General features: G+C 34.0%; 1 protein-coding gene across 1 annotated transcript in view; it reads right to left on the bottom strand.

Moving 5' to 3' along the window:
* The window catches only part of LOC138308867 (uncharacterized), a 34,370-nt gene extending 28,719 nt beyond the window's left edge, over positions 1-5,651 (bottom strand). The window contains exon 1 of the mRNA XM_069249897.1: positions 5,413-5,651. The gene's annotated coding sequence lies outside the window, so the exon portion shown is untranslated. The remainder of the gene's footprint in view (positions 1-5,412) is intronic.
* Between the last annotated feature and the right edge of the window lie 14,239 nt (positions 5,652-19,890).

Raw genomic sequence — 19,890 nt, 5'->3', positions numbered from 1 at the left:
TGTCCCCAAATAGTGATGTGTCTAAACATTATATGTATACTACATCGATAGACTCATGTAGACAAAAGTTAATATTGTCCCCAAATAGTGATGTGTCTAAACATTATATGTATACTACATCGATAGACTCATGTAGACAAAAGTTAATATTGTCCCCAAATAGTGAAGTGTCTAAACATTATATGTATACTACATCGATAGACTCATGTAGACAAAAGTTAATATTGTCCCCAAATAGTGAAGTGTCTAAACATTATATGTATACTACATCGATAGACTCATGTAGACAAAAGTTAATATTGTCCCCAAATAGTGAAGTGTCTAAACATTATATGTATACTACATCGATAGACTCATGTAGACAAAAGTTAATATTGTCCCCAAATAGTGAAGTGTCTAAACATGAATAGTGAAATTACTACATCGATAGACTCATGTAGACAAAAGTTAATATTGTCCCCAAATAGTGAAGTGTCTAAACATTATATGTATACAACATCGATAGACTCATGTAGACAAAAGTTAATATTGTCCCCAAATAGTGAAGTGTCTAAACATTATATGTATACAACATCGATAGACTCATGTAGACAAAAGTTAATATTGTCCCCAAATAGTGAAGTGTCTAAACATTATATGTATACTACATCGATAGACTCATGTAGACAAAAGTTAATATTGTCCCCAAATAGTGAAGTGTCTAAACATTATATGTATACTACATCGATAGACTCATGTAGACAAAAGTTAATATTGTCCCCAAATAGTGAAGTGTCTAAACATTATATGTATACTACATCGATAGACTCATGTAGACAAAAGTTAATATTGTCCCCAAATAGTGAAGTGTCTAAACATTATATGTATACTACATCGATAGACTCATGTAGACAAAAGTTAATATTGTCCCCAAATAGTGAAGTGTCTAAACATTATATGTATACTACATCGATAGACTCATGTAGACAAAAGTTAATATTGTCCCCAAATAGTGAAGTGTCTAAACATTATATGTATACTACATCGATAGACTCATGTAGACAAAAGTTAATATTGTCCCCAAATAGTGAAGTGTCTAAACATTATATGTATACTACATCGATAGACTCATGTAGACAAAAGTTAATATTGTCCCCAAATAGTGAAGTGTCTAAACATTATATGTATACTACATCGATAGACTCATGTAGACAAAAGTTAATATTGTCCCCAAATAGTGAAGTGTCTAAACATTATATGTATACTACATCGATAGACTCATGTAGACAAAAGTTAATATTGTCCCCAAATAGTGAAGTGTCTAAACATTATATGTATACTACACATCGATAGACTCATGTAGACAAAAGTTAATATTGTCCCCAAATAGTGAAGTGTCTAAACATTATATGTATACTACATCGATAGACTCATGTAGACAAAAGTTAATATTGTCCCCAAATAGTGAAGTGTCTAAACATTATATGTATACTACATCGATAGACTCATGTAGACAAAAGTTAATATTGTCCCCAAATAGTGAAGTGTCTAAACATTATATGTATACTACATCGATAGACTCATGTAGACAAAAGTTAATATTGTCCCCAAATAGTGAAGTGTCTAAACATTATATGTATACTACATCGATAGACTCATGTAGACAAAAGTTAATATTGTCCCAATAGTTGTCTAAACCCAAATAAATCTCGATGTGTTATATTGTCCCCAAATAGTGAAGTGTCTAAACATTATATGTATAACATCGATAGACTCATGTAGACAAAAAGTTAATATTGTCCCCAAATAGTGAAGTGTCTAAACATTATATGTATACTACATCGATAGACTCATGTAGACAAAAGTTAATATTGTCCCCAAATAGTGAAGTGTCTAAACATTATATGTATACACATCGATAGACTCATGTAGACAAAATTTAATATTGTCCCCAAATAGTGAAGTGTCTAAACATTATATGTATACTACATCGATAGACTCATGTAGACAAAAGTTAATATTGTCCCCAAATAGTGAAGTGCCTAAACTTATATGTATACTACATCGATAGACTCATGTAGACAAAAGTTAATATTGTCCCCAAATAGTGATGTGTCTAAACATTATATGTATACACTACATCGATAGACTCATGTAGACAAAAGTTTATATTGTCCCCAAATAGTGAAGTGCTCATACTGTTATTATATGATCTAAACATTATTATGTATACACATCGATAGACTCATGTAGACAAAAGTTTAATATTGTCCCCAAATAGTGAAGTGTCTAAACATTATATGTATACTACATCGATAGACTCATGTAGACAAAAGTTAATATTGTCCCCAAATAGTGAAGTGTCCTAAACATTATCATGATAACTTGTCGATCAAAATTAATTTGTAATAGTGTCAGTAAACTTGCAGCCTTCCACCATATATGTTATAGACTCGTGTAGACAAAAGTTAATATTGTCCCCAAATAGTGAAGTGTCTAAACATTATATGTATACGACATCGATAGACTCATGTAGACAAAAGTTAATATTGTCCCCAAATAGTGATGTGTCTAAACATTATATGTATACAACATCGATAGACTCATGTAGACAAAAGTTAATATTGTCCCCAAATAGTGATGTGTCTAAACATTATATGTATACAACATCGATAGACTCATGTAGACAAAAGTTAATATTGTCCCCAAATAGTGAAGTGTCTAAACATTAGATGTATACTACATCGATAGACTCATGTAGACAAAAGTTAATATTGTCCCCAAATAGTGAAGTGTCTAAACATTATATGTATACTACATCGATAGACTCATGTAGACAAAAGTTAATATTGTCCCCAAATAGTGAAGTGTCTAAACATTATATGTATACTACATCGATAGACTCATGTAGCCATCAATAGTTCCTGTAGCCAACAGATAGTATGATCATTGTCAGTGTGTTTAAATGTGTTTTACTGAGCCTAATGACTGTATGTTTGGCCAAGACCACTGCGCTCCTTGCAACTGCAACGTTGGAAATCACAATATTGGAACGTAATTTGGTGGCAGTTTGATATCATTTTAAATACTTATATTGAATTATGCATTTACGAATAATTTGTCTTCATATCGAAACCGATTCATTTACACAAGACACATTGTGTTGTCCATTTGGGACCGTGAAACGTGGTATTATCAAGCAGGCGATTTTTAAACAGAGGTTATCACTAAAGCAGGTGAGCCTGCATTACTATATTATGGTAGTTGTGTATAAAATTTATCTAAGCTATATATATACTACACAGGAAGTTAACCGGGTAATAATATGTTTCCCAATATTTGACAACTCCTTAGTTCATGAGTTCGTCTCAAATACTAACGGTAACTGGGATGACACTTTCATATACATTCCTCTCCTATTGCTTAATCGACTTTCATTTAAAAATAAGTTTTTGATGAAATCCAATTAATTAGCCGCACCGCTCAATAAGGGTTTTATTACCTGATAGGTGTAATGTCACAGCTGATCAACTTCCATTGATATCATAATTTATGATACTACTTCTGAGCAAACAAAGGATTGTCCGTTTAAAAAGGGAAGGTACAAGTCTATTTTAGAAATATCTATTTAAAATGTGATGTAAAAATATAACGGTGGCCGCGATTTTCTGACGACGTCATAGAATTCGGACGTAATGTCATTGTTTTCCGACGTTTTGGCATAACAACGAATTTACAATCAAAGAGCAGCGCCCAGATTATATTACTCTAGTGATATATGTGAAAATATAACATGGACAAAGTCACTGGTTATCATGTGGACTTTGTGATTGATAACTTACATTTAATAAATTGTGAAAATATATTTGAAGAACTTACATGCATTTAAAGAGTAACGACTTGATTTTATTCTGTTAGTCTTTTTTTATCTTAGTTTTTTTATAAAAAAGGAAAGGAAAAGCTCCACAACGAACAGAAATGTAACCCATCTCTTGGTAAACCAATGCTAGAATGGTTGCATAATAAATTGTGATATCAAGACTTGTGTTATGATGTAATATCAAAGAATATATTAGCTATTATTGAGTTTCATCAAATTTCCTAACTGAGAAAACACCCCTAACAAAACAAGATCGATAATAGATGATAATCGATTGTACATGCTTTCTTTAATCATATAATTTAAAGCTTTGAGGTTGACTAGTATGGTTTTGAAGCTAACAGGAAGTTAAATGGTTTATAAATAGCTCCTATTTCCCACCTTTTCGATCGCTTAGCATTATGACGGTGACTGAACGTCTGTCCTTAGTAAAGACCCTAGAGGTCAATAACTAGGACACGCATGACTTGAGGGTATCAATTTATGATATTTCCATATTTGGTCATGGTCGTATTCAAAGATTTATCTATAACAAATATATAAGTACGTATTCAAAGGTTTATCTATAGCAAATATTTAGGTACGTATTCAAAAATTTATCTATAACAAGTATATAGGTACGTATTCAAAGATTTATCTATAACAAATATATAAGTACGTTTTCAAAGATTTATCTATAACAAATATATACGTACGTATTGAAAGATTTATCTATAACAAATATATACGTACGTATTGAAAGATTTATCTATAACAAATATATAAGTACGTATTCAAAGATTTATCTATAACAAATATATAAGTACGTATTCAAAGATTTATCTATAACAAATATATATACGTACGTATTGAAAGATTTATCTATAACAAAAGTATAAGTAAGTATTCAAAGACTTATCTATAACAAATATATAAGTACGTTTTCAAAGATTTATCTATAACAAATATATACGTACGTATTGAAAGATTTATCTATAACAAATATATAAGTACGTATTCAAAGATTTATCTATAACAAATATATAAGTACGTATTCAAAGATTTATCTATAACAAATATATAAGTACGTATTCAAAGATTTATCTATAACAAATATATAAGTACGTATTCAAAGATTTATCTATAACAAATATATAAGTACGTATTCAACAATTTATCTGTAAAAACCACAAACGTTATGAAGTAATCAACTAAACAATAATGGGATAAAATGTCGCTGTATCACAGCAGTAGGTTGACGTTTGGGCACGGACTGAGAACATTTAAAACCGAAGTATTAGTGACATCAATAAAAATAAATTATAGATACATACTTCTGGTTAAGGTATGGCATCGGCCACTAAGATACATTGGTACCGGTAAGGATTAGGTTCACTCTAATTGTCGTATCAATCCTAACACTGAGAGGAAAATTGAGACTTTTGCTGGAATTATTCACAAAGGATATTTATATATGTTATATATCTATTGTAATCGTTGACATTTAAAACAAACATAATATTTATGTTCCACAGGCAGATATCAATATACACGTGTTAGAACCATACGCTTACCTGTGTGATTGAGATAGGAGATTTCCGCTCTGTCTCGTGCCGAGTTGATGGTGGGATTGCTATGGTGATACAGGTATTCCAAGTCAGAAGCCACTGTAGTCAGATTTTAGTATATGTTCATAATCACCTCATTGTTTTATAAAAGTTAGGACAGACACAACAACCATACAAAGCCGTTAAACATTACAGATGTTGCTTGTCGGAGAAATCTGCTTCGCTCTCCCTGCACAGGAAGCAACAGATGAGACCAGCACCTGCCATTATAGATCTGTTACCATGGAAACGGTTTGTCCTCACACAGTATCAATGTACCGCTGCTAGTCTATATACCAAACCGGCGCAGTCACACGGAGTAACGTTCCCTATCTGTGTGTTACAGCTTGTGAAACTGCCACTACTGACTGTACATCTAGGACAACGTGAACACTAACATTTACTATATTAGTATGTATTGCCCATAAAATTGTTACCAATATTAGATACATGTATCTTTGAACATGTACATTTTGTATTTCTGATTGCATATGCTTTATACATGCCTCATATAAAAACAAAAGATGCTTTTGATCACATATCTAAAATAACCTATCCTCAAAGTATCTAAACGTCAAAATGTGCGGCAAAAATCACGTGGAGACCGCCATTTTGTCTCGCCGTCATAAAATCCTGACATCGTATTGTTTTCTGGTGTCAATCTATCGTTTCTGTTATGGCGTCACAATATTCTGCCTGACACAACCAATGGAATCGCGTTCCAGTTTATATAACACTTGTGGCATATGCCAAAATATTACATGGGCGAAGTCAGTGAATATCAGTTGGATTGTGTTATAACGAGATTCTATAAGCAGATTCAACGACGGCTGAGACTACCCCCTGGGTATCTAGCCTTAAGTTTTATTTTAAAGTCTAAATCAATTTGTGCACAGCGAAAGGGTGCGCGTTAAATCCACCGTTTGACAGATGGGTGGTCATAAATCGTGTAAACAAACGGAAAATTCACACTTCATGCTGTGTAACAATAGCAGAATGTACTCTTACACTAATCCGATTTAAACAGATTCAGCTATACATGTATGACCATTACATGCATCCTCGATACTTCAGGGGTTACTCTTGTTGACGTTATATCTACCACTGGACCATCCTTGATGCTCACGTGGTTACTATTACTGACGTTATATTCACTCCTGGACCATCCTTGATGCTCACGTAGTTACTATTACTGACCATTATATGCTCACGTGGTTACTATTACTGACGTTATATTCACTCCTGGACCATCCTTGATGCTCACGTGGTTACTATTACTGACGTTATATTCACTCCTGGACCATCCTTGATGCTCACGTGGTTACTATTACTGACGTTATATTCACTCCTGGACCATCCTTGATGCTCACGTGGTTACTATTACTGACGTTATATTCACTCCTGGACCATCCTTGATGCTCACGTGGTTACTATTACTGACTTATATTCACTCCTGACCATCTTGATGCTCACTTATACTGACTTATATTCACTCCTGGACCATCCTTGATGCTCACGTGGTTTACTATTACTGACGTTATATTCACTCCTGGACCATCCTTGATGCTCACGTGTTACATACTGACTTACTCTGACCACCTTGATGCTCACGTGACGTTACTATTATGACATTATATTCACTTCCTGGACCATCCTTGATGCTCACGTGGTTACTATACTGATTATATTCTGGACGTTCACGTGGTTATATTACTGTTTATATTCCTCCTGGACCATCCTTGATGCTCACGTGGTCTATTACTGACGTTATATTCACTCCTGGACCATCCTTGATGCTCACGTGGTTACTATTACTGACGTTATATTCACTCCTGGACCATCCTTGATGCTCACGTGGTTACTATTACTGACGTTATATTCACTCCTGGACCATCCTTGATGCTCACGTGGTTACTATTACTGACGTTATATTCACTCCTGGACCATCCTTGATGCTCACGTGGTTACTATTACTGACGTGATCCTATATTACACTCCTGGACCATCCTTGATGCTCACGTGGTTACTATTACTGACGTTATATTCACTCCTGGACCATCCTTGATGCTCACGTGTTACTATACTGACGTTATATTCCTCCGGACATCTTGATGCTCACGGGTTACTATTACTGACGTTATATTCACTCCTGGACCATCCTTGATGCTCACGTGGTTACTATTACTGACGTTATATTCACTCCTGGACCATCCTTGATGCTCACGTGGTTACTATTACTGACGTTATATTCACTCCTGGACCATCCTTGATGCTCACGTGGTTACTATTACTGACGTTATATTCACTCCTGGACCATCCTTGATGCTCACGTGGTTACTATTACTGACGTTATATTCACTCCTGGACCATCCTTGATGCTCACGTGGTTACTATTACTGACGTTATATTCACTCCTGGAGTCCTGGACCATCCTTGATGCTCACTTTACCGTCGTGCGTTACTATTACTGGTTATATTCACTCCTGGACCATCCTTGATGCTCACGTGGTTACTTACTGACGTATATTCACTCCTGGACCATCCTTGATGCTCACGTGGTTACTATTACTGACGTTATATTCACTCCTGGACCATCCTTGATGCTCACATGGTTACTATTACTGACGTTATATTCACTCCTGGACCATCCTTGATGCTCACGTGGTTACTATTACTGACATTATATTCACTCCTGGACCATCCTTGATGCTCACTGGTTACTATTACTGACGTTATATTCACTCCTGGACCATCCTTGATGCTCACGTGTTACTATTACTGACGTTATATTCACTCCTGGACCATCCTTGATGCTCACGTGGTTACTATTACTGACGTATTATATCACTCCTGATGCCCGTGGTACTATTACTGACGTTATATTCCTCGGCATCTTGATGCTCACGTGGTACTATTATGACGTTATATTCACTCCTGGACCATCCTTGATGCTCATGTTACTTTACTGACGTTATATTCCATCCTGGACCATCCTTGATGCTCACGTGGTTACTATTACTGACGTTATATTTCACTCCTGGACCATCCTTGATGCTCACGTGGTTACTATTACTGACGTTATATTCACTCCTGGACCATCCTTGATGCTCACGTGGTTACTATTACTGACGTTATATTCACTCCTGGACCATCCTTGATGCTCACGTATACTGTTACTATTACTGACGTATATTCACTCCTGGACCATCTCTTTTATGCTTTATCACTCTGACCATCTTGATTACATTACTGACGTTATATTCACTCCTGGACCATCCTTGATGCTCACGTGGTTACTATTACTGACGTTATATTCACTCCTGGACCATCCTTGATGCTCACATGGTTACTATTACTGACGTTATATTTCACTCCTGGACCATCTTGATGCTCACGTGGTTACTATTACTGACGTTATATTCACTCCTGGACCATCCTTGATGCTCACATGTTACTATTACTGATTATATCACTGGACCATCCTGATGCTCACTATTTACTGACGTTTATTCCTGGACCATCCTTGATGCTCACGTGGTTACTATTACTGACGTTATATTCACTCCTGGACCATCCTTGATGCTCACGTGGTTACTATTACTGACGTTATATTTCACTCCTGGACCATCCTTGATGCTCACGTGGTTACTATTACTGACGTTATATTCACTCCTGGACCATCCTTGATGCTCACGTGGTTACTATTACTGACGTTATATTCACTCCTGGACCATCCTTGATGCTCACGTGGTTACTATTACTGACGTTATATTCACTCCTGGACCATCCTTGATGCTCACGTGGTTACTATTACTGACGTTATATTCACTCCTGGACCATCCTTGATGCTCACGTAGTTACTATTACTGACGTTATATTCACTCCTGGACCATCCTTGATGCTCACGTGGTTACTGTTACTGACGTTATATTCACTCCTGGACCATCCTTGATGCTCACGTGGTCACTATATCCACTCATGGTCTGTCTCATAGTAAAATTTTGTTTAATCTACATCAGAGTAAAACTGGAGGCAACAGTTTAGAACGGGTAATTTAGTCCTTTGATGTACAACAAAGGCATCATATTACGTACATTGTGGTTGACGGTGTGGCTTTGAAGTTGGGCAGCGCTCTCTCTGTAGTCTTCAAAAGAAACCGTTGCAGGTCTGTGATTGAACAGATTTTTCCCCTTAAAGTGTCTTCAGTTTTACTATGAGATAGTCAAGGGGTGGATATAACGACAGTGATAGTAACATGGAACACGAACGCATCCTTTCCTGAGTTTATTTTGATTTTATATAAAACAGAAAGTCTATGTCAATATAATGGAAGAGACACGTGGATATATTGTTTTTGTATTATACATTTGTGCGATATAAATATGATAATGAATAGAGTGCATTTCCACTCGATCAGTACATCACACCTCTGATGATCCTGATGATGTCGAGCAAAATAAGGAAGTCAGTTCACACATCGACGCCGAAAGAATTATTTAGCTGCGATGACGTAGCTCTGAATGACGTACGGGGGATTTCTGACCGTTGGTCGTCGTCAGAGTTACCATTCCGCCCCATTGACCGTAGTGTTGCAAAACATCCAGCGGTGAAAATGTTACATTTCGCTTGTGTCATGTAAATTTGTAATGAAATTCAACAATATCAAACTTTTTTTGTGACATGAAATGATTATTTATTTACCCACCTCGATCGATAAGTTATGTTTGTAAACACATTTGAATGGTTCGCATCTTCGACACGGCTCACTTGACCGCAATGATGCTTGTGGTTAGAAAGTCTCGCGCTCCAAATATGGCAACTAGTACCATACATGTATATGAAATGACCTACAGATTCTTACTACGGAAGAAAAATAATGTCACAGAGTTTTGAACATTTAAGTATTAACTTGAATAGATTTTTTTTTTATGTTATGGAGATATAACACAAAAATCCGAGTGTACTCTAAATAAGCCGCGAAGCGGTTTATGCATTATATAAAAAAATATATTCAAATTAATCCTAATAACTCCATTTACTTAACATAATCTCTTCAATATTCAAAATTCATTTTTGGACTCTTTTGTATAAGAATTCATAACGCAGTCATCTCAGCCAATCAGAACTTACGTGACAAACGGCGACGCCATTTTTTCCTTTATGGGCTGATAAAGTAATTTGTAAGCCACTGAAATGCTCGTAACAAGCAAAATTGAATTATTAGTTTCAAAAAACTATTATTCGCTAAATTCAAAATAATACGTACATTTGTTCAGTTTCACAAGGTTTATTCTTAGTTCGTTGGCTTTTTTAAAAACTAACTTCGTCCTTGCAACATTTTACCTGTTGATCAAGTGTTTCATTTCGTCACGGTTTCCGGTAAATCAAATATGGCGGCGTATTTAAAATATCTTTATCAGCCTTTGGATCACATTGTGGCTTGCAACATTATCGGCAATAGGTTGGAATTCATACCATGCAGGGAACGGAGTGAAGGCCGGGTATGATTATTCGTTCTAACATTCATTAGCTAACTACGATTACCCGGTAATAAATCTTACAGAACATTCTAGGGTAGAAGTTGAAATATTCCATAAGTATTTTGATATCCGTAGCATCGACATATCTTTTGAAGTTTTTTTTATATCAGAAAGGTTAAGCACATTTCCGAAAAAAATGAAAATAAAAGTTAAAGATGTTCTACCGCTGACAAATGCTATTTTTCTCAATCAAGATATCTCTTTAGAGCTACAATGTTGCAGCTAGACCCTTGCCAGATTTAACATACATGTATTTACTGTTTTGACCGTGATTACACAGTGATAGATAAGTAACTCAGGCACTGAACACTTATCTTATGAAAAATAATATACAAAGGTACATACATGTACCGTAACAGGAACGACTTTCATTTTTAACGATATTGATGATTTTGTAGGGTTGCAAAAGTTATCATTTTACCGTTAATGCTACTTATTGCTTTTTATGGTGTTGTAATTTTACCCATGGTCATCGATATATGTATATAGATACGAAAATATCGTTTAAAAAGACTTTCCTGGACCTGATTATTGGTCAGTTTGTATTGCTGGTCAGACACCTTCGTGTACCGTAAACAAAGGGTCGTATACCTGTCGGTCAGGTGTTAATTACAATAACACGTTGATTATCAGAAGTGTTTATCGATAGGTAAGTCATATAGGCGTGAGACCGATTCCTGCTAAAATAGAAAATAGATATATCGTTGTATATTAGGAGTCTTATGTTGAACAATGCAAATTACGCTTTTTTGTTGCCTTATGTAACGCAAAGTCTCAATGTACTTTAAAGCAGTTATTTTAATACGTTTATATCATATGTATTTCAGTATTTATAAGTCCAAAAGAGGTTATATACGCGATATATGGTATTTATTTCATTGATACGATCTATAGTGATACTTGTATGATTGCTTACAATCTACCCATACCAAGTAAATTAATGTGGAAGCATATTGTAAAACATGTTTTGTTTGAAAAAGAAAGTGAACAATTTGAACAGCGTCTGAGTCTAAATAGTGACATGTGCAGATTTAAGTTAATTCACAGACAAATATCAGTTTCTATTCTTTGGTGCCTGTCACAAGCATTTCCAAATTTAGCTGAAAATTGTAAACGAGTGTCTGAGCTATGGATTATTCCACCTGATTGCGAACTACAGTTGTACATAGTGCTAGTTGCAGCGTATTTGCCTCAGATGCTGTCGCCCACTGTCTTTTAGACTGCAAAAGTCCTGAAGTAACCTCACTTAGAGATAGTTTCTATACAAAATAGAGTAAACGTTTACCCAGTTCATGTATATGTAACATTAGACCAAGCTAAAAGAGAAGATCAAATTACCACCACACTAGGTCGTCCTTCAGACGACATTGCTCTCGTTCTTGGTAATGACAATATAATTCCGTCTTTCATACATGACTGTCTGTTTTATGCTGATAAGGCCTCAGCTTTAACATTTCAATAAGAAGTTTTTGTTTTATTTTGATATAATATGTAGCTATCTGTCTTTGATATTATTTTATAGCATTCTAGCGTAGCAGTCTCTTTCCAAACCTTCCCTCAATTTTCTGAAAGGTTTACATAATATTTTATCACTTTGAGTTGAGTTTTTGTCCATAGTTAATTTTTATGGTTACGCTTACAGGGTTATATCCATTAATCTTTTTGTGAATGTGAACTAATGCTTATACATGTTTATACATTTTTTGTCTTTTTTTTGTTCATTTTTCTTGTATATTTACCTTTTGCATTTACTTTTTTTTAGTTATTCTTTATCATTTATCCTGTTCATTATTATTTATGAAACTCTTCAATTTTGAAGAATAATGAAATGAATGGATTAATGAACCTGTCGGCTAGGTGTGAATTATCATAACACGTTGATTATAAAAAATGTTTATCGACAGGTAAATCAAATATGCGTGAGACTGATTCCGGCTATAAATAGAACTTGGGTATATCGTTATATATTTGGAGTCGGCTGGCATGCTTGTATGTAATGCTATCAGGAGTCTTTGTCACTTACCGAACCAGATGTAATTATTTCTTAACCATTCACGCACTGATGAATTGAGTTAATTTCCCAGTCGGTGTACTTGCAAAGAATGAGTATTTCCCCTGTTCTTTGAGATTTCGAAAAGACAGCGAAGTATGTTGAAATAATTTCTAACTTGTGAAAAAAGTCCAGAAATGGTTAATATTAGTCGATGACCATAATGCAGTACGCAAGCGTGTTTTTTATATTCTTCGTAATGTCCTTCCGTTCCAACATGTGTGAGTTATGAACGATCATATCCAAAATCAATAACCATTTAATGACGCCACATTTCTTCCTTTGTTTATTCCGGAGTTGCATATTGCAGAGTTATCTGCCCTTGTGGGTAGGTATTGATTGTGACGTCACGTACTTACGAGCGTAACGTCATACTTTTCTGAGAAAACGACGTTAATTGCACACACAAAATAATGACGTCATGATGGATACCTACCCGCAAGGGAGCTAACTCTATAATATGCAAAAACGGAATAGTAAAATGGCGTCGTAAAAATAACATGTCTACAAATCAAGATCGATTCCTCGATAACTATATCACGGAATTTATTTGGAATGCAAAAATAGATCTTAGTCAGTTCATAAATCTTGTTACGATTGAATGTAAAATGACTTTAAGAAAAACAATTAAAAATATGTAAAATTACTAATAATATGTGGCAAACTTTTCACTTGCGTACTGTATTATGGCCACTGACTGTAGGGATTTTTTCGTAATTTGTTTGAAGTGTGACTGTAGTGGTAACTGATGTTATATTTTTCTGATAAATAATAATTGATAAAAATGACATTTCAAATAAAATGTGGAAAAAAATAAAATTGCGACGTTATTGCTGATTTTTCTGAAAGTAACACCGGACTGTTTCAGCTTATAAACCAGAAGTGACGTAGAAACAGTGACCAGCCAGAAAAAAAAAAGAAAAAAAAACATTGGAAGCCAAACTATTCATCGGCATGGCGGATGTAAATACGAATATGTCGACGTGTCGCAGAACAGCCTTTATCATATTCCTACTCTTCAAATATATTCCGATTAAACTGATTAAACTAAAATAATATCAATTACAAACTACATTTTTATTCAATACATCATACTTGAAATAAAATGTTGGATTCGGAAACAAGTACAAAGCATTTATATTAATTCTTTTCCATATATATCTTTAACACATAACTGATTGTATTTACTAAGCTATCTGTGATAAGGTGTTTGGGAAGGAAAACGGAAGGTCTGCAAGGAATGAGTAATGGAAAATAGTGTTTAATTTTCATTCAAATCTAGGGGTTTTTGAGAAAATGCAGAGTTGATGACAGAAAGTAAAGGTAAATGGTAACCAAAAATTTCGTTCTATTAAGCAGGAAACCTAACTAATTTTCTTGCCCTTCATTTATCATGCATGAAGCAAATTATGTTAGATCTTAATATAGCATAGAAATGATAATAATTTTATGAGTTCTAGACCTTGGGCCGCAAACACCCCTATTCCTCCCCAAGATTCAGGTTTCTGGGTATGATTCTCTTAAATTACTGGCAGTTGATGCGTTTTCACGTAACGCATACAGTCTTTTCACCAGCTAATTTTACCTTACAAATTATTGGAACGTAATGTCTTACAACATATTAGAGATACTGAAATGTCTTCAAATCAAACGATGATAATGCCTATTTGATTTGTAAATGTTTATGCAAATCATCCTTCTATGGAATATATATTCAATATGTTTCATAAGGCATGCGTTTTGTGAACATTTATAGGCTACGTACGGCTCTACCAGACACACTGTGAAGAGTATGACAATATCAGACAATCATTTTTAGTCAGACATATTACGATAGCTTTAGCATATCATTTCCCATTGGGGTGGAATTCTCTGTCAATATTATCTATCGCGAGTGGAAATCCTGATAACCGGATAGACTAAGATTAGTTCTCACGTGGAAGGATGACAGTGCATTTAGTAATTTTTGACAGATCTTATCAAAAATATCCGTCGATGCCACAAAGCCGTCACGTAATGAAATGGTTTGTATCCATTCCCTTCTGGGACGTTTATATTCCTAGTTTCCGCCAGGGGGCGCCACATCCGTGGTTACTAACATTAGTATCAGATTGTCAGGATTGATGTACGTTATTACTGTAAATAGATAGTTTTACCTGACGTTAATGTTATATATTTGTTTAAATAAAACAGTTTGTAATATTTTCCTATGATGTTAAGGGAACTCAACTGAAGTAGCGCTAGTATTGATTCAATTTTCTTGTGACAAACGTTTTCATTGGCTAAACAATGTAATTTATCAGCCTATAAAGGAATAAATGATGTCACATTTTGTAACGTCGGTTCTAACTGGCTGAAATAACAGCGCAATGCTTTCATAGAAATAGAGTCCTAAACCAATATGGAGTTTTGAAGAGATTATCTAATAGAAGATTGAAATATAAGGATTAACTTGAATAAACTTTTCATGTTATGGAGATATAAAACAAAACAACAAGTGTACTTATCATAAACCGCTCAGAACACATACACATTTTTGTGTTATATATATATATAATATAAAACGTGTGTTTTGAAAAAAGATGTTAATCCTTAAATATGCCAGAATATTCTTCACCGAAACACAAGGTATCGTAAATGAATGAATGAATAAATGAATGAATGAATGAATGAATGAATGAATGAATGAATAGATTACTGACACTTTGCTGGATCCATGTAATATATAAATATCAGATATCATTAAAATTATGAGAGATTGTTGCCACCAAAATACAGATAATAAACGATGGGAAAGCAAGACCATTTCGTCGTATTTTAAGCTTTTGATTGGGTTTTGTGGGTGGCTTTGGTTGACAAGTCATTTAGGAATATTTAGATTACAGTATAATGGTAGAAATACGGTAAGTAGGATTGAAATCAAGATTAATTTCAAAATGAGTATGTAGAAGCATTTTCAACTCATTTAAAAATGGCTACCTCAGAAGAGGTTTGAGCTAATGACAAGAACACCACTGGTTTTGCTTATCTAGGGTAAAAGTTACATCATTTATAATAACTATATTAAACTTTGTTCTAATAAATTTTGTAGTACATTCAAAATCTACATCGGAGTGGTCTTATCATTCAATTTTGCTTGTAACGAAGATTTTCATTGGCTTAAAATTTATTTCATCAGCTCATTTAGGAAAGCATTGTGTCACCGTTTGTAACGTCGCTTCGGATTGGCTAATATAACCGCGTAAAGATTTCATAGACAAAAGAGTCCTAAAACGAATGTTGAATATTGAAGAGATTTTCTTTAGTAAATTGAATTATAAGGATTTCATTAAAATCTGCTTCGCTGTTTATTTAGAGTACACTCGGATTTTTGTGTTATATCTGCATAACATATAAATCTATTGAAATTAATCCTTAATTAAAAGATCCGTTTGTTAGTCAGTGTGACGATATAAACGATAGGTCAATGTCCAAAAGTAAAATAGAAACAGAACATTGAAGTGATGGTGGTATCATATAACTGTAACCACGTGATTAAAATTATTTCTGGCTACTGATAATCTGGTAAGATATATGCTATTTCATAGTGCATTGGACTGACAATAACATCACGTTAAGCCATATGATAGGGCGTGTTAGATAGAACTAACTATCGGTTTTACTACTAGTGTATCATATGACATAATGTACTACACGTATAGCTATTGTCCCCATATTTTATCTGTATGTTCTATATGTGGTCATCGTTTGTGTTTTTGTGAAATTTCGTGACCGCGTCCTTAACATGTAATTTTATTTGTTCTCTTTGTGTCTTGACAAAGGGGCAGATCGCCTCGAAAATTCGACAATATTTTGTCCACACTGATACTTCCTTGTCCCGTGTTTACTATTTATGTAATTGGTATCCTACAGACGTATGTCTATAAGTATCGAGCGTTATCATGACGTCACGATAGAGACGTAAACGTTGCATATTGATTTAGAGAGAAAAAAATATTGGAAAATCAATGGATCGTAAAGTATTTTCATCAAAGTATCATCCAGTTGTACTCCGATATCCAGTTTATATTGATAGAATATGGGAGCAAGTTGTAACGATTTCTACATTTTCGTATACGATCTGTGTACATGTAAACAACGCTCTTACCAATATGGTGGTGGTTTTTCTGTTGTTAACAGATTACAGAATGTACACATGAACACTGCCTCTGCTAAGGATCGAATTTGGGACCTCTGAAGCGCTAGTCTGACGCTCAACCGATCGAAGCTATTTATGGAAGTTCTCTCTACCGGAGACATACAATGAGGCTTACATTGGCCAATATATAATAATAAATATTTACATGCACACCTTTTTATTTATTCACAAATAACAAAATCGCAATGCAATCTCAAGGATAACCAAGGATACTACATTCAAAATTTGCGATACAAAGAATACGAATAACCATTAATATCACATGACAATGACGGACATCCTTTGTTACCGTTGTCTTGAAACCATTGTTAGCTATTCCCTAAATAATTAGTTCCAGTTGTCAATTACCCTTCTGACTCCTGTGTATATCTGGTCCTGCTCAGTTTCTTTTACAACTTATTGATATTACCTCTAGTCTATCTGATTGTGGAGAGTGTGAATAAATGATCTTTGTCCGCTAAATCTATGTCATTAAATAGTTTAAATACTTCTATCATATCGTTCTCATACGTCTATATTCTTAAGGTTCTTAAAGTTTTTTTATCTTTCTGGATATGTTAGATGTTCTATATACATATATGATCAATATAAAGGTTTTTTTTTTATCTTTCTGGATATGTTAGATGTTCTATATACATATATGATCAATATAAAGGTGGTTTTTTTTATCTTTCTGGATATGTTAGATGTTCTTTATACATATATGATCAATATAATAATGTAAGTCATGTAACCTTAATCAAAAGGTTTCGAGTTTCATTATTATGTATTTGCATATTAGAGAATTACCTGTTCATATGGGGGTAGGAACTGATATTTACGTCATGTTATTATGAGTTTACATCAGAGAAAAGTTTTGCTTACAAAATAATGGCGTCAATCGATATGTAGACTATTAGGAATATTTCATCGAATAAAGTATTATGATATATATATATATGTATATTTCGGCACAACGTGTTAAGCACTTCTAAAGTAACACATACGTAAAAATATATGAAAATCCCTATCTTCAACATTCAGGTTTACACATTGACAAGCAATGCTTTCGGCGGCCTTATTGCATTGATATGACAATGATGCGTAAAAGTAATCACCATGAATATGGTGCTTTGCAGTAAGCTCATTATATTGCCAAGCGCTTTAAACGCTCCTGTGATTCGAATCTTTATCCAGCAGAAGTTAAAGATGCTCCACCGCCGACATAGCATAAATGATATTCATCATTTGAACAATAATTGGTGTTTACTCGTGTATATATATGTCTAATTAACACAAAAAATAATATAAAATAATTTATTTTGCCTTTGGTACATGCGCAATCAGTACTTTATTCCATATAGGATATAGTGACACGGAATTTTTTCGGGATGCAATTAATTATTATTCATATTTTTAACTTGAAGTAAAATTAGAAGCTGACACTTTTCAATGGTGGTAATGGTGTAAAGTAAGTAACTTTTGTACCTGAAGAAAAATACTAAATCTTCTGCAAAATGTTTTTGATAGTGAAAAAATACCATTTGTCAGTAGAGGAGCATCTTTAAATGATATTTGTCTAATTTTCAAACGTTCAAGTGACTTAGAAAAGCATAATTATTTGATTTTTCTTACTTGTTTGGGATGAAAGATAAAATGTAAGAAAATAAATATAAAATAAAAAAAATCGGCTTCGTTATTTCCATAAAAAATACCTTCATGCATATTAATGATTTTTTTTTATTAGGTCAATCCCTTATCGTGTTAATTAATGATTATCACATGACACATTTTTTCGGTAGGTGTATACGTAATGCACCGAAAATGTAACGTTATCAATAATAAAGCTATGACGTATGTGATTTTAGCGGACATCAGAACCAGCTGTTACACTGTCCTATTTAGAAAATTAATCAAATATCGACCGAACTTAGATGTAACACCGTGAGTAATAGAGGCCCGATAGAGGGAACTCCAAGAAGTCTAAATAATCACTGAGTTTTATCGGGTTTGATGTTATTATTATATAAAATAAACACTTAAAACGTAATCTTGACTTTTAATTTATTGTTATAGTGTTGTTTTTTTTTTATTTTAGTGGGTAACTCAAAAGTATATTGACAACCATGACCTTGACCTGTCATGGTATGAAAAATTCTGTTTAATCCTTCTTATTAAACATTATGGAATATAATCTATTTTCGAGACTTTTTCCCGAGTTATCATATACGTTATTTTTTATGAATCTTACTCTGTATCAAAGGTTTGCAGCCAATTTATCAGTATTCCTACACGAACACGCCGTTCTCTGGTGGATAATATAAGACTCTTTCATATGTGGATATGAAGGATAGTGATATTATACCCGAGGGTCACAAAATATAGTAAAATCCGAGGCTTGCCGAGGGTTTTGCAACATTTTCACTTATGAAAGAGTATTTTCCTTTCATACCTCGACGTTTTATTGCAATTATACAAGTATAATATCCCGCCATTTTGAAATAAATTCGAAGAAATCCACGGATGAAAGTAATTTTTTCACACATTAAAAATAACGTGATAATTTCAACAAAAATTCCTTTGTTTACATCATTTATAGTAAAACCAGTCAAGTTTGAGAAAAAAATGTTAAAATTTTACTGAGGAAATAGAAATTTTGTTGACGCCGTGACGTCACG

This window comes from Argopecten irradians, chromosome 15, assembly GCF_041381155.1.
Source record: "Argopecten irradians isolate NY chromosome 15, Ai_NY, whole genome shotgun sequence".
Classification (NCBI taxonomy): domain Eukaryota; kingdom Metazoa; phylum Mollusca; class Bivalvia; order Pectinida; family Pectinidae; genus Argopecten; species Argopecten irradians.
This window is presented reverse-complemented; position numbering and strand designations above follow the sequence as displayed.